Source organism: Electrona antarctica, assembly GCF_951216825.1.
Source record: "Electrona antarctica genome assembly, chromosome: 19".
NCBI classification, from domain to species: domain Eukaryota; kingdom Metazoa; phylum Chordata; class Actinopteri; order Myctophiformes; family Myctophidae; genus Electrona; species Electrona antarctica.
The window spans coordinates 3,162,813-3,179,126 of NC_136800.1; the positions used below are offsets into that span (position 1 = coordinate 3,162,813).

The 16,314-nt window shown below is 41.3% G+C and overlaps 1 long non-coding RNA gene across 1 annotated transcript; it reads right to left on the bottom strand.

The window, feature by feature from the left end:
• Positions 1 to 3,859: 3,859 nt before the first annotated feature.
• LOC306912579 lies at positions 3,860 to 6,887 on the bottom strand. The gene is made up of 4 exons (XR_013788400.1): positions 6,726 to 6,887; positions 5,608 to 5,727; positions 4,203 to 5,132; positions 3,860 to 4,149 (listed from the first exon to the last, which is right to left on the bottom strand). It is a non-coding gene; the product is annotated as an uncharacterized lncRNA (long non-coding RNA).
• Between the last annotated feature and the right edge of the window lie 9,427 nt (positions 6,888 to 16,314).

The following is a 16,314-nucleotide window of genomic DNA, read 5'->3' on the forward strand; positions in this document are numbered from 1 at the left end:
AATATAGAGGGTATGCGGCGCTATGCGCATGCATAAAGTGAGTGGCAAAGTGAGTTTAATGTTGTTTAATGCAATCATATAGTAACACAAAACATGGATGCACCTGGGACGTATCCTCAGTGATGTATCCCAAGGTCATCAGGGTTTCGGGTCTCTCGACCATCATACCCCTCACTCAGGCGACCCAGCCGGGGTGATCAAGTCCCGACTTACGTCCCAGTAGCAACCCTCGATCAGTCCCATTAGGGAAAGGCCAAGGCCACACAATCCTTTGGAACTACTCCAGAACTACTCTGCCAGGGCTGGGAGGTACGCTTCTAGCGCATGGAAGGACTAGGCTAGGCTCTGTGGGTTGACTCCTGTCCGGGCCCCTCCTAAGTCTCACCAGGCCCTGCGCAGGACCTGTGCGTTGCACCAGAGTCCCAGCACCAGACAGCTTGATAATGAGGAGACTATCTGCTCTCTCCCTGGGTGCACAAGACTGTGCGTTCTTCTGCATCACCTTCTTGCATTTATCTGTAAACTTCAAGTTGTTTCCATGCCGGTGGGAGCGACCACGCCTCCTCCTGGTGGCCCTACGACAGACAGGTTGAGGGAGAACAAGGATCTGAACAGGTTGGTTCCAGGCTGGTCACTAACCAACTGAAGGCTAGTCGGGCTGGGGATAGCTGACCGGAACACAGGCTGGGTAGCAGCACAAACTGGAGGTACTGATTCCACAGTTCATGACGTTTCTGCAATGATTATTTTCCCATAATGCATTGCAAAATACAGTTAAACATTGTAAAAAGACTGAACAATAACTTACTGTAGGCCTACAGCCTACATTTTTATTGTAGAAACTAGAAAGCCGGTCTCAATTCTAGCGCCACGCGTCGTTAGCTCCCTAGCGATGTTGTCACTCTTGCAATGTTGCGCTGGTAATTAGGGATGTCCTGATCACGTTCTTTTGCTACAGATCCTATTCCGATCATTTGATTTTGAGACATGCCGATACCGATTTTTCCCATTCAGACACAGTACATGTATAGGCCTACTGCATTTCATTGTTGTCGATGTGAGAAATGTATGTCACTCTAGTCTGTTGTCTTTCAGTTATTCAATGGCAAAAATATGTGACTATTTGTGTTTTTTTCCCCCATGTCCTATGAAAGCAGGGAATCATAGGAAAATAATGATTGAGTGAATAGTTTTGAAACTCAAGTCACTGAAGTCAAGTTAAATTACTTAGAATCTCTCTCATTCAGAAACAGTATACTACAGACACCTATCCCATCATATTAGCTGGGGTTGCATTTCCTTTGTTTTCATTCATGGATATTGTAGTGGATTACCGTAGTTAGAACTCACATCAGAGTCTTTAAGAAATAACCAAGGTAGAGAGTGGACTGAAACAATGTCACTTTTATTATAAGGAGTGGTCCGGACCAGCCCAGGGAGGATGCACGAATGCCTCCCGAGCTGTTTACATGCGTCTCTCTTACACACAACGGAAGAGCAAAAATACATTGGAGGTGTGGTCAGTGGACATGGTCAAAACAAGGGTCTATGTAAGAATAGGTCATCTGACAGACAACCAACAGGTGATCTGTGATGACTCAAGACAGTTAGTATTCTCATCTTCATACTTCCCATTACAGTATCTTGTTTCACACCTCTGAGTGTGACCACTAGACTACTAGTCTTTGTTTCTTAGTCTGACTAATTAGTTCAGACTATTGAGGAATGTCAATTTCCAGTAGATAACAATTAGGTCTAATCAAAAAGGTTTATTTGAAGATAATACAAAAATGAGAGTAAGTCAAAAGATAAGGTAGATGATACAAGTTGACTAAGTCCAAATGATTCAGTCAAGTACAAAGAGTAAGAATGATATTGCCATACAAAGCAAGATGAACCAAAAGAGAGATGTGGTCCTTCGTTTAGTCGGCTATTAGCTGACTTCACTTTGGCTGCCCTCAGATTATATAGAGGATGATTTCACAACACTGATGGTTTCACAATATCACCAATACCGGGCTGGCACACGAATGTTCCGTAGCCTAGTTTCTACCAAAATACATTAGTCTTTTCTCAGAACTTTCCAGAACATTTGGGTACTGCCAAAAAGGTCGACTTGACATGACAACAAGTTATCGTACTGAACAAAGCATCATACCATATTCCCCACCCAACCAGTTCTGATCTTGAGGGAATATCTGAGGTGGGAGTAATCAGAATATCTGAGGTGGGAGTAATCAGAATAACTGAGGTGTATTGCAACACTGTACTGGTGTCTGGTTCAGATGGAAAACAACATGTCACACACAGGACACATGTCATGCAAAGGACACAGTACTGGGACCACATGAATACACTCAGACAGAGAACAGATTGAAGCATACATAGGTCAAAGGGTTAATAGAATATACATCCGTTTATATAGAATGATACGCCTCTATATGTATAATTCCTATACAAGACCTAACTCTATGGCTCTACTAAACAAAAGAATAATCCGATCTTTCCCCCCAATTCCGATCTTTTGAAAATCATGTGATCGGCACCAGGACATCTTGGGTTTATGTAGGAAGGGGGTGGTCGGTGGGACAGCTAAAATAAATATCAAATATCTATATTTACTGAATCGAGCAACTTAAAAACTGTCTTAGGTGTTTGCATACTGTAAGCCTGAGTATATGATAAACCCCAGTCCCCAGAACACTAAACACGGGTGATTTTTCACCCGGATGATTATATTTTGTGTAATTTTCATAATGTTGCTGATGTCTGAAGTGGGTGGGTCTTTCAGTTCCTTCATGATGCTCAGTGACATCATATAAGGTAGGTTTGTTTTCCTGCCCACATACCTGTTTTTTTCTACAGGCAGGTGTTCGGGTGAATTTGTTTAGTGATAGTGTGATAGTGTGTGATAGTGTGTGATATTTATTTTATTTTTTTGTGAAAGGTCATGATGAAATATTAAAGAGTACCTCAAGTCGCCAAGTATTGCTGTACTTCAATATATTTTGATGAGAAATTATTTTTATGGAATATTTTACATTGGGTAAAATATACCCGTGTTTAGTTATAGTGAAAGTGATATCCCTCTAAGTTGGCTATGGCTTATTGTATCAAGTAAACTTGGTCCATAGCTAAATGATTTAATGTACAATACAAATGAATAAATGGAGTATGATTAAATGTCAGTCTTGAAGATGAGGACCCCAGCTGAGTGATAGATTATCTTCATAATTACATGTTAAAGTACAGTAAATACACTACAGAATGTACAAGATTGCAACCAACACACATGAAAAGTCAAACTAACGTCAACCGAAAATAGGCAACAAGTGATACTGCACTAGGGCTGCGTTGGAAATTGCAGGAAGTTAACATTTTTATGAAAAAATAAAACCACATGAATTTTGGTGAAGCTCCATATTGTCTGAATCAACTTTGTTTGTGTACGTACTAAAAGAGTGACTTTGAGAGCCGTTTTAGCATACAATGTAAATCAATGAGGAGCATATTTTGAATTATCAATTCTGATCACTGGAACATTTTTTTTAATTTCTTGTCCACATGTGGAGTTACATCATGGCAAGGTAACTACACAACTCAAACCTAAAAAAAAAAGTGGTCTTACCCTTTAAGCTAAACTGAAAGTCAATGGGAAAAAAAATACAATGGAAACTGAATAGAGAGTCTTTTATACAGTCTCTACAGTGAGTTCCACATAACCTTGACATGTCTATATGTCTCTTATGAAGGGAGGCAGCTGAGATGAAATACACACATTTGACGGTATTTATTAACAGAATCTTAGACAGAAACATATACGTATAATACCAATGATTAAATGATTCGCATGGCATAATACAAATAGGGCTATGTCTTACACATCAATACATTACAGTTACATACTGGATCCATGTTACAGAGCTTATGAGAAGAAAAGGCATTTCCATCATTGATATACTGTAGGAATACCAGAACGCTCACCTCAAAACACAGTCGCAGGCGTAAATCCTGCAGAACGGTCTCTACCTGGTATTCCTAAACGTAACCTCAGTAAACTATGCCTAAACGGTTAAACCTGTCGCCTTATTCCTAACCTTAACCTCAGTAAAACCGTGCCAAAACCTAAACCTCATTCCTAAACTTAACCTCAGTAAAACCGTGCCAAAACCTAAACCTCGCAGCTCATTCCTAAACTTAACCTCAGTAAAAGTATGCCTTATGCTGCATTCACATGGAATCAGGCAAGCGGTAGGCTATAGGCGGCAAATGGCAAAACCTGCTGGACGGCGTATGGAACGGTAAAAAGATGAAATATTTTAACATTGATGCCGTCTGTCGTTACCGTCGCCGGTTCTGGCTGCCGTGCCGTCCTGTTCCGTTTACAGTCCTGCTCCCGTCCACTAAAATTACATGCCGTCTGCCGCTAGCCTGATTCCATGAATGCAGCATAACTGATCTGTTAACTATAACTTATTTCTAACCTTACTCAAAAATATAAGAAAACAAGAACTGCCCCACCGATTATCACAAACTAGACTAATATGCCAAACAAGAACAGCAGGATCTGACAAATTATATGACAGAATCAGATAACAGAAGAGATGAAGACGATAATGACCACATTATTACTCATCTTCCCCTGACCACGTATTGTACAAAAGAAAACATTAATCACATTGACCTTATTTTCTTTCAGTATGTTAAGATATAATTTGTACATCTGCGGCACGTGTGTTTGCATGGGTGTGCGTCTAGTAAGTGTGGCTGTGTACAGTATCTATGTGAACTTGTGTTTGCCTGCATTGTGTGTACACGTCCTGTGAGCTAATAATTGAGTGTAAATGTAAGAGGCGCCATCAGCAGAGGTAAAATACTCAGGCTGAGTATGCTGGCATGAGAGGAAGCAGAAGGGTCCACTTCTGGTACAGTAAGAGTGGTGAGAGAGGAAGCAGAAGGGTCCACTTCTGGTACAGTAGGTCTGGCAGAGTTGCAAAGATCCCCTTCACAGCAGCTTGGTCCTTCAATGAATTGAGGGTTGAACTGAGGAATGGCAACCAGTTGGTCGATAGCACTACATAGGCTTGCGGATGCACAGCCAAACATATTAATATTGTCTGGGGTTGATCTCACTGTAGATAACAAAAGAAGAAAAACATTTTCGTATTCACATTAGCACAATCTTTATCAAACGTTACACGTCCATTTGATGATGCATAAGTGTCATTTTCTATTTCAGTTAAATTCCCATTGCATCAACATACCCGGTACACCTAACTTCCTACAAGCCTTCAACATGGTTTTTGGTCTCTCCTTGGATCCAATAATGACCAAGTCAGATTGCAGATTACCGTGTTCTTTAATAAAAACCTGTTGCAGTCATTATGCAACTGCCAGCTGTTTCTGTCTGTACATTATACAACTATGACCAGAATTAAGTTTGTATACTGTATTACTGGGATATTATTAAACAGCATAGATCCTATACTGCATTTAGCTTAACTGTAGCCATAGTAATACTATATAGGCCTACTCGCCCTGACCTCTTTTCTAAAGGCATGCAGTTGGGACTTGGACAAGTTGGGACTTGGACAAGTTGGGACTCACCACTCCCGTTGACACACCGGTCCTCAATTCCCACACATTGTACTGTTTTATTGCAGAATTCATCCGTCAGGCTGTCACAGGTGAAGCACGTTAGATCATTGCTTTCCATTTGAGTAGGAACTGAAATGGAACAGGGGATTATTACATGCATCTTAGACTGACAAACCCCATTTCTAACACCTTAAAAGAGGTGTTGTTTATGATAGTGTGTGCAACGTGCATAGATAAGGTTGCTGGTTCCAATGAAGGGAGGCCAGCATCCTTTCTGCTCTACCACAAAGAGGCCCCCCGCCCCCACCAGTAAAGGACTTTAAAGGAGAATTCCATGCTAGAAGGCTTTCTTACCTTTCTTTGTAGTCGTTACGTCCCCACCAAAGAGGTCCAGGTGTTTTTTTGTGCAAAAACTCCTTATTGGCTATTTCCCCTACTTAGTGTAATTCACTTATTTCCATCGAAATAAGTAGTAAAGTGTGCCACTTGGGATATTATTTACATTATGAATAGAGGATATATACAAAAAAATAATATTTTTGAGCGATGGAAATAAGCGAATTAGCACAACACCCCATAGCCCCATTCAATTCCCATTCAATTCAATGCAATTCATTTAGGGCGTATGGTAGGGGAAATAGCCAATAAGGAGCTTTTGCACAAAATAACACCTGGACCTCTTTGGTGGGGACGTAACGACTACAAAGAAAGGTAAGAAAGCCTTTTAGTATGGAATTCTCCTTTAACAAACTTTAAAACCGCTGCTTAGTAATGATTGAATACAATCATCCAAGATTATTTGTGGTCTGTCATTTAATAAAGATGGGTCCAAACTGAACGATGTTGCACGATTTAAATTCAGTCCCAAATGAAGTTAATTATTAAATAAAGAGAGTGATTGAATACAATCATCCAAGATTATTTGTGGTCTGTCATTTAATAAAGATGGGTCCAAACTGAACGATGTTGCACGATTTAAATTCAGTCCCAAATGAAGTTAATTATTAAATAAAGAGAGTGTAATCTACCCTTAGACAGAAATTAAAACATTGATATAAGAAGATATAAATATAGGCAAATGTCAGAAACAATTTATGAACCAATTTATTTGTAACTAATTTACATACCGGACAAAGTCTCAGAGTTACAGCCATCTGTTTCACAACAGAGAGTGGATGCAGCTCCTCTCCCAAATCCCAGGCTTGCCGAAAATGCCTCGGAGCCAAGGCTGGCACAGGTGGCAGCTGGTACGCACAACTTGGCCACAGCAGTCTGTCCAATGTCCGCCGTCAGTGACACTTTTGATATAAACGATAAAGCCACAATTTAATGATGTTGAAGGAAAAATATTAAAAACATATTGTGAAATAAATTAACTGGAAAAATAAATGTTGAATATTACAAGTAGCTGATAGACAACGCGTCATGTCAGCAGGACAGTTCATCGAAGTTGTGTTTGTGCACTGGGGGTCTATGAGATTAGTGCATGTCACACACTCAAGGGCATCCGCTGTATTGAGGAAAGTATTTATGAAGTTATAATACTATACATTCACTCACTCATGTATTACAACATTTCATAATTTTGCACAGCACAATATTTTATTAATATTGTCAAATGTCGTATATTAATGTCACGTAAAGTTACGAAATTGCACTGGAAAACAAACAAAAAAAGTCACTCTGAGAGTGAGTTGAGTTATACCTGCATAGAAGAGGCTCCAGGTGAGACACAGAGTCCACATCATCAGCTTCATGGTGAAGACGAGGTGGGCAGACACAGTGATGGTGGACCGTGGCACTGCCACCTCCTTATATAAGCTGATGTGAACGCGTATAATCAAACCCAACCCAAATCGACAATGAGATGAGAATGAAAGTGTCGTTGCTGCATCCTCATTTTTTGTCGGAGTAGATCATCATTTACCAGAAAGACAGGTTGAATGTGGTGTATACTTCCTTGTCGTCTTAGATAAATATAGACTATGCAATGTTGCGCAATAGCATGGTATTTCATGCAAATGCAAACTGTACAGTAAGTATGACAGTTGCGTGGATGCAACATAGTGCGCGTTGTCTGGACACAGTGGACAGGCATGCAGTAGGTGTTGTGCATGGAGAGATGTGTGCCAACGGAGTGGTTTGGTACAAGAAGGTGGACAAAGGCACGGGTCTATTAGTCTGGCAAGATAGATAGATATATCTAGATATATAGATAGATCGAGATAAAGATAAATATTAAATCCAAAGTTGGTACATGTACACTATAGCAGTGGTTCCCAAACCTTTCCATGTCAAGGACCCCCCAAATTGACACTAATTAGCCCCGCGGACCCCCATTTGAAAATACATGCCAGGGACCCCGATATGATTTTCATATCCATGCATAGATGCTAACCTCATGCTTACGTGACTAACAGCAGGTGTACTGTACTGTACAAATCTTGAGATATGCACAATGTTGACCTTAAACCTTCATGCCGTCCGTCCGGTGTGTCTTACACCTATGATTTCTCTAGACAGTAATCTATCGTTATCAGGTTGGGTGTACAAACCCCATTTCTATCACCTTAAAAGAGGTGTTGTTTATGATAGTGTGTGGCTGTGTGCAACGTGCATAGATAATATCTTTGCAGGTTGCTGGTTCCAATGAAGGGAGGCCAGCATCCTTTCTGCTCTACCACAAAGAGAGCATGATTCAACCCTTAGCTCACCTCTCCGCCATGACTTCAATATTCAATTCAATACGACTTCAATATTCAATTCAATTCAATATGTAAAAGTACAAAAGTATGGGCATCAAAAGGTACTTAAAGTACCAAAAGTAAAAGTAGGCCTACTCACTATGCAGTATACCATTTACCTACTCACTATGCAGTATACCATTTCAAGTTTTCAAATGTATACAAATATTTAGAAAATAGCCAAAATGCATATAGGGCTGAAGTGTTTAATGTATGTTTTGTAATAATAATCAAGGTAACAAGTACGTTTTAAAATTAAACGAGTAGAGTAAAAGTACAATATTTGCCTCTGAGATGTAGTGGAGTACGTAAGTAAATGCTTTGGAAATTGGAAATACTCAATAAAGTATACAAATACCTCAAAATTGTTACTTAAGTAATACTAGTTACTTTGCACCAGGGGTTTTCAACCGATTACGGACCAGGGACTTCTGTGGAAGTTCTTGACGTCCGACATCCCAGTAACTGACAACATTGATGCGTCCTCATACACCTAATACTTTCCTATACGTACTATATGCATGGTCAGGGACCACATGCAATGCCTTCACGGACCACCAGTGGTCCACGGACCACCAGTTGAAACCCCATGCACACCACTGCTGTTATTCCCCGGCCTATAGAGATGACCAACATACCAGGTTGACTCGCGACCCATAAAGATGCCATCTCATATTGATGACATCCAAGTATTCCAAATATGGAAATTTGTGGATTTGTAGATGGTTGATTGGTCACGTCTGTAGTACGTTCGCACAGTTGTACAGTACAGAGACTTTGCATATCGTTGCTGTCGGAAGGAAACCTCCCAACTCCATTTTTTAAATCAGTGCTATTGAACATCATTTACGTCTGTGTGTTGAACCAATGGAAAGTAGTAAAAAACGCTTTGGACAAAACCTCAACTGTCTGCTAAAGCAACTAACTCCACCACCTCTCTCCCTCTCATGCAAGTAATTGACAATATATAAAGTCACAACACCAATGAGGCAGTATTGCTTTGTTTTCAAAATATAAGGTTTTCTTAATTTCCTGAATTAGGTGGTTTCTTCCCCGACGGCAGAGGAGTACGAGTAGGAGTTTTACTGTTGTTAGTATTATTATTGATATAGAATATATAGAGACTTTATTAATTCTACATGGTATACAGTTTTTACATTTGAAACAAACCATCAATCATTCATCCTCATCCTCGCAGTTGTCAATGTATATTGTATATTCCATATATGTACAGTAGGCTTAATTTACCTCTTTTGGTGTGTTTAAGGTGAAATCATTTGCTTTTACGTTTTCATTTGGTCATAGAATGAACACACCTGGAGATGAAATGTAGGCCTAATGCTATTGCAGCATTAACATATTCACTTTTGTCTCAAATGCATTCATTATCTGAAGGTTAAAAAGCATTTCTCTAATTTCATTTGAATTTTCAAAATTGCATTTTCATTTTAATATTGTCCACTGCTTAGCGGGGCATTTTTTAAAAATAGAATAGAATGAGCACATCTGTAGTTTAAATGTAAATTCTATTGCATTTTAGATTTATGTTTGTCTCAAGAAATGTGTTAACACCCCGAACATCCGGGGTTATTTAATCCTTTAAATCATAGCGCCCAGCGATTTATAGCAGCGGAGCACTTTTACCGACGGACCGGATGTTATCCCGGATGTGGCTGAAGCAGCTAACTGTAGCCAAAACACTCTAGAGGCGATCGACAACAAAAGGTATGATTAATTCTACCGCGACTAGCTACTGGACTGCGGTGGGCCGTCTAACACATGATCTTTGCTTAGAATTGGACGGAATGATCAAGAGTTAACGTTTTAAGATTTTCCATCTCGTCGGCTAAACAGGGGAGGAACATGTTCGATGACGTCCCACTGTTGCGCAACATCGAATGTTGCGCAACAGGCGCTCCCAGTCTGTGGAGTGATGCGATCGGTTTTGATATCAATAACCTCCGTCCTTTTGATCAATCTTCGTCCTGGGCACTGGGCGGTACTAATAAAGGACGGTGAACTTTGTCCTGTGCGTTTGACCTGAAGATTAAAAAGCATTTCTATTATTTCAATTGACTTTTCATATTTGCCATTTAATTTCAATTATGGCAGCTTTATGCTAGAGAATGAGTAATGATTTGTGTTTAATAGATCCAAGTGTCCTCATTCTTTGTGAAGGTGGGGTGAACTCTGACAGTTGGAATGAGAGTTAGGCCACACACGGAAACAAATATTTTTTGTGGAGAAAGACTGCACATCATTGTTCTCTCTTCAGACCACAATGGCATCGGCCCAGCTCACATGTAGCCTCGATACCCAGGCTTTCATTTCGTCTGCGCGAAAAATGAAAGCCTGGATTTACGCATGAGCTGCACTGGCCTAAACGTGGGAGTCAACCCTTCCGCGTAGGCGTCGCTTCAAATGATGTGACGTCAGGGCTCTGAGCGGTGTGCACCCCTCAAAATAACACTGAGGAAATCATTACCAGTGGAACTTCAAACGAGGCTATGCGAGGAAAATGAGGAGAATGGCAAAAGAACCCACCACACCGTCTAAGAAAAAAACCAACGTGTGGGGGGGGGGGGGGGGGAAGGAGAGACCGGGGCTGACGGACAGATCGTGAACCAATGGTGGGGGTTTACATTTGAAACAAATCTCAAAGTGCTACAAAGCAGAAATATTTAAAAGGACAAGATAAGAATAAAACAATTAATGCATTCTGTGGTCACCACCGTCACCTGTGCACAGCTAAAAGGTTAAAAAGCATACAGGGCATCTAAAAGGGAAGGTATTTAGTCCCCTTTTTTGGGGGTTTTGCGTTTCCGCATACCGTTTCAACCTCTGCTGTTTGAAGCTTTTCTGCCTCTGGATCTTCCTCATCACTGCCGAATCGGTCAATGTCATCATCATTTACATGCTCTTCAACTGGTTTTGAATGATTGATTGATTGAATACTTTATTAGCAGTTTGCAAAAAAACAACAACAAGAAAGCCTATAGCTTGTTTCCATTGGGGCCCTTCTCGTACTCAATTCATCAAAATGTGCTTGTCCTCTGCTCTTGGACTGGGCCCTGAGGTGCCCCATAACACATTAGAGTATAAAACATCATATCTCATATAGCCTACTGTACATTCACACAACAGACTGTACAAAAAGAGCATAACAGCCCAGCTCTTTCTTCTGAAGGAGGGAGAGACCAGGGGCACAAACATTGTTGCACAGTGCACACTGGAGGCGTTTTTCGGAAAACCGATGGAGAAACGCCGCTTAAAAATCCGAATTCGCGCATCCCATTCGAAGCGGGAGCCAAGGAAGTATACACCACATTCAACCTGTCCTTCTGGTAAATGATGATCTACTCCGACAAAAAATGAGGATGCAGCAACGACTCTTTCATTCTCATCTCGTTGTCGATTTGGGTTGGGTTTGATTATCCGCGTTCACATCAGCTTATATAAGGAGGTGGCAGTGCCACGGTCCACCATCACTGTGTCTGCCCACCTCGTCTTCACCATGAAGCTGATGATGTGGACTCTGTGTCTCACCTGGAGCCTCTTCTATGCAGGTATAACTCGACTCACTCTCAGAGTGACTTTTTTTGTTTGTTTTCCAGTGCAATTTCGTAACTTTACGTGACATTAATATACGACATTTGACAATATTAATAAAATATTGTGCTGTGCAAAATTATGAAATGTTGTAATACATGAGTGAGTGAATGTATAGTATTATAACTTCATAAATACTTTCCTCAATACAGCGGATGCCCTGGAGTGTGTGACATGTACTAATCTCATAGACCCCCAGTGCACAAACACAACTTCGATGAACTGTCCTGCTGACATGACGCGTTGTCTATCAGCTACTTGTAATATTCAACATTTATTTTTCCAGTTAATTTATTTCACAATATGTTTTTAATATTTTTCCTTCAACATCATTAAATTGTGGCTTTATCGTTTATATCAAAAGTGTCACTGACGGCGGACATTGGACAGACTGCTGTGGCCAAGTTGTGCGTACCAGCTGCCACCTGTGCCAGCCTTGGCTCCGAGGCATTTTCGGCAAGCCTGGGATTTGGGAGAGGAGCTGCATCCACTCTCTGTTGTGATACAGATGGCTGTAACTCTGAGACTTTGTCCGGTATGTAAATTAGTTACAAATAAATTAGTTCATAAATTGTTTCTGACATTTGCCTATATTTATATCTTCTTATATCAATGTTTTAATTTCTGTCTAAGGGTAGATTACACTCTCTTTATTTAATAATTAACTTCATTTGGGACTGAATTTAAATCGTGCAACATCGTTCAGTTTGGACCCATCTTTATTAAATGACAGACCACAAATAATCTTGGATGATTGTATTAAATCATTACTAAGCAGCGTAAACAAAAACAGGCTAAAGATCAGCCACAGAGTTTTACTAAATTTCAGTCTAAGATGCATGTAATAATCCCCTGTTCCATTTCAGTTCCTATACTCAAACGGAAAGCAATGATCTAACGTGCTTCACCTGTGACAGCCTGACGGATGAATTCTGCAATAAAACAGTACAATGTGTGGGAATTGAGGACCGGTGTGTCAACGGGAGTGGTGAGTCCCAACTTGTCCAAGTCCCAACTGCATGCCTTTAGAAAAGAGGTCAGGGCGAGTAGGCCTATAGTATTACTATGGCTACAGTTAAGCTAAATGCAGTAGGCCTATAGGATCCATGCTGTTTAATAACATCCCAGTAATACAGTATACAAACTTCATTCTGGTCATAGTTTTATAATGTACAGACAGAAACAGCTGGCAGTTGCATAATGACTGCAACAGGTTTTTATTAAAGAACACAGTAATCTGCAATCTGACTTGGTCATTATTGGATCCAAGGAGAGACCAAAAACCATGTTGAAGGCTTGTAGGAAGTTAGGTGTACCGGGTATGTTGATGCAATGGGAATTTAACTGAAATAGAAAATGACACTTATGCATCATCAAATGGACGTGTAACATTTGATAAAGATTGTGCTAATGTGAATACGAAAATGTTTTTCTTCTTTTGTTATCTACAGTGAGATCAACCCCAGACAATATTAATATGTTTGGCTGTGCATCCGCAAGCCTATGTAGTGCTATCGACCAACTGGTTGCCATTCCTCAGTTCAACCCTCAATTCATTGAAGGACCAAGCTGCTGTGAAGGGGATCTTTGCAACTCTGCCAGCATACTCAGCCTGAGTATTTTACCTCTGCTGATGGCGCCTCTTACATTTACACTCAATTATTAGCTCACAGGACATGTACACACAATGCAGGCAAACACAAGTTCACATAGATACTGTACACATAGATAGCATTAGCCACACTTACTAGACGCACACCCATGCAAACACACGCCGCAGATGTACAAATTATATCTTAACATACTGAAAGAAAATAAGGTCAATGTGATTAATGTTTTCTTTTGTACAATACGTGGTCAGGGGAAGATGAGTAATAATGTGGTCATTATCGTCTTCATCTCTTCTGTTATCTGATTCTGTCATATCATTTGTCAGATCCTGCTGTTGGTGCACCCGCTTCGAATGGGATCAGTGTATTGAAACGGGGAAAATCAGGTGCAATCAGGCCTTTCAATAGACTGAGTAGACGTCTACCCGTCTACTCAGGTGCTCAGTAGGTTGATTCCTTCCTATTGTGTAGGTTGATCTGTGCAGTTTAATGCATCGCATGCAGCTACTGGAGCTCAGTAGGTGATCATTCCTTTCAATGCAGCCGTGGTGTCTACCGCGTCGAACATCGAACATGCACTGCTCCCGTGCTTGCGGTTATGTTTAGGTTAGGATTAGAGATAGGGATAGTAATTTCGGAACAAGGAACCTTCTGACTAACGACACGGCACCGCTCCAGTAGCTGCATGCGATGCATTAAACTGCACAGATCAACCTACACAATAGGAAGGAATCAACCTACTGAGCACCTGAGTAGACGGGTAGACGTCTACTCAGTCTATTGAAAGGCCTGATTGTCTCCACCAGGCCGAAGGCATGGGGAGAGAGTATGTTTTGCACTCCGTCCGTGTGTGTGTGTCCGTCCGTCCGTCTGTGTGTGTGTCCGTCCTTCCTTCCGTCCGTCTGTGTACAGCTAATCTCCGGCACCGTTAACCCGGTCGATGCCAAACTTTGCACACACACTCCCTGGATGGCAACGATGAACCTCTGCCCCGCATTTTCCAGAACGGCCTGTTATAGCGCCACCATGAGGCAGCTTTTCACATTTTTACCTAAAACTGCACCGATCTGCGTGAAACGTTGCATGCACACTCCCTAGAGGCCAAGGACAAACCTTTGACCTGCAATTTCCGCATCTGCCTTTTATAGCGCCACCAGGAGGCCGACTTTTGTAAAACACATTTTTTTACATTACTCCTCCAGATTCTGTCCAAAAATCTCACAAATCGTTACACAGTATCTCTATGGTCATGTGCTCAAGTTGGATCTGTCCGATATTTCATATTCCATCCTAATTGGCTATAATTGGCTTTCACAGTTTGCAAGATTGCCCCGTTTTGAACAATAGCCTCAAATCATGAACGCAGCATGCAATTTACGTGAAATCTTTCACACATTTTCTTACTAGGCTGAGGAATATATCCCACCCTTTTCACATTGGCCTGTTATAGCGCCACCAACAGGTTGATTTTTGCAAAACACATTTTTGGAACAAAATGCCTCAAATCATCCAATTTCCATCAAAGGCAAACATGTTTATATTACTCCTAAACATTTTGCCAAACATCTCACACAGTCCTATCCTCCTGGTGGAGACCTGTGCCCAGAAGGGCACTTCTTCTAGTTGCACCTGATTTTCCCCGTTTCAATACACTGATCCCATTCGAAGCGGGTGGTGTGGAGACTATGTGAGTCTCTGCTTATACGCCTGCAACAGGAGATTTGGTCGACATTCTAGTCTGGGAAGTGCTCGACCTCAAGTGGTCACACAGCACAAGACGAGTCAGCAAGATCATGTGGGACTCAAAAGCTGTTTAGTTGATCTCAAATTTGACGAAATCTGGCTTACACATACAGACCAACTTTGGTGCTGAAGTCTGTGATTTTGTGATATCGAGGCTCTATACAAGAACTATCTTCTGATTAATCTCTGCTAGAGCTATGCAGAGTGGGAAATGAGGCTCAATGCATCACAAAGCATCAATGACATCTAGTGGCCAAACGTGAGTTAGTACGTGAGTTCACCGTGTGAAGTAAGTGGTGCAACTCTGTGTGGCAGTCCCCGGAGGGTCCCGAAACGGTTGAGAAATGACAGAGTTACAGTGTGGGAGTCCCCGGGAGTCCCCCAGTACCTCTACTGTACTGTACTGTCACATCCGAAATCATCATATATACAGTTAATATGTGTGTGTGTGTGTGTGTGTGTGTGTGTGTTAGGCTGCGCAACAGTGACACTTGGTTGTGAAAACAAACCAAACGCTATTTTCGTGCTCGGACAGACCCAGCCAGGGACAGACACACATAGCTCCTTAATGAAGTGGTTGCACCACTTAAAAAGAGTTATCACCAGCCAACACACAGGAGGTTGAATGAACCGAAACCAGCACTCTCCAAAACAAGAGGTTTGGGGATATGTTGGGAATTATACAACGTTTTGAGGAAGCAATCTGATTGGTTGAAACAGCGTTCTAGCCGTTCCTTAAACCAGCATCATGGAACACCTAATCAAAACAAAGAATTCAGCTGTAGCTTTGTTCTCCCAGAGCGCATATGCAGCACTCGGTTGATTTGTGGTCATAGTGGCTACATCTGTCATTTAGCGATTGTCTGCACACACACACACACACACACACACACACACACACACACACACACACACACACACACACACACACACACACACACACACACACACACACACACACACACACACACACACACACACACACACACACACACACACACACACACACA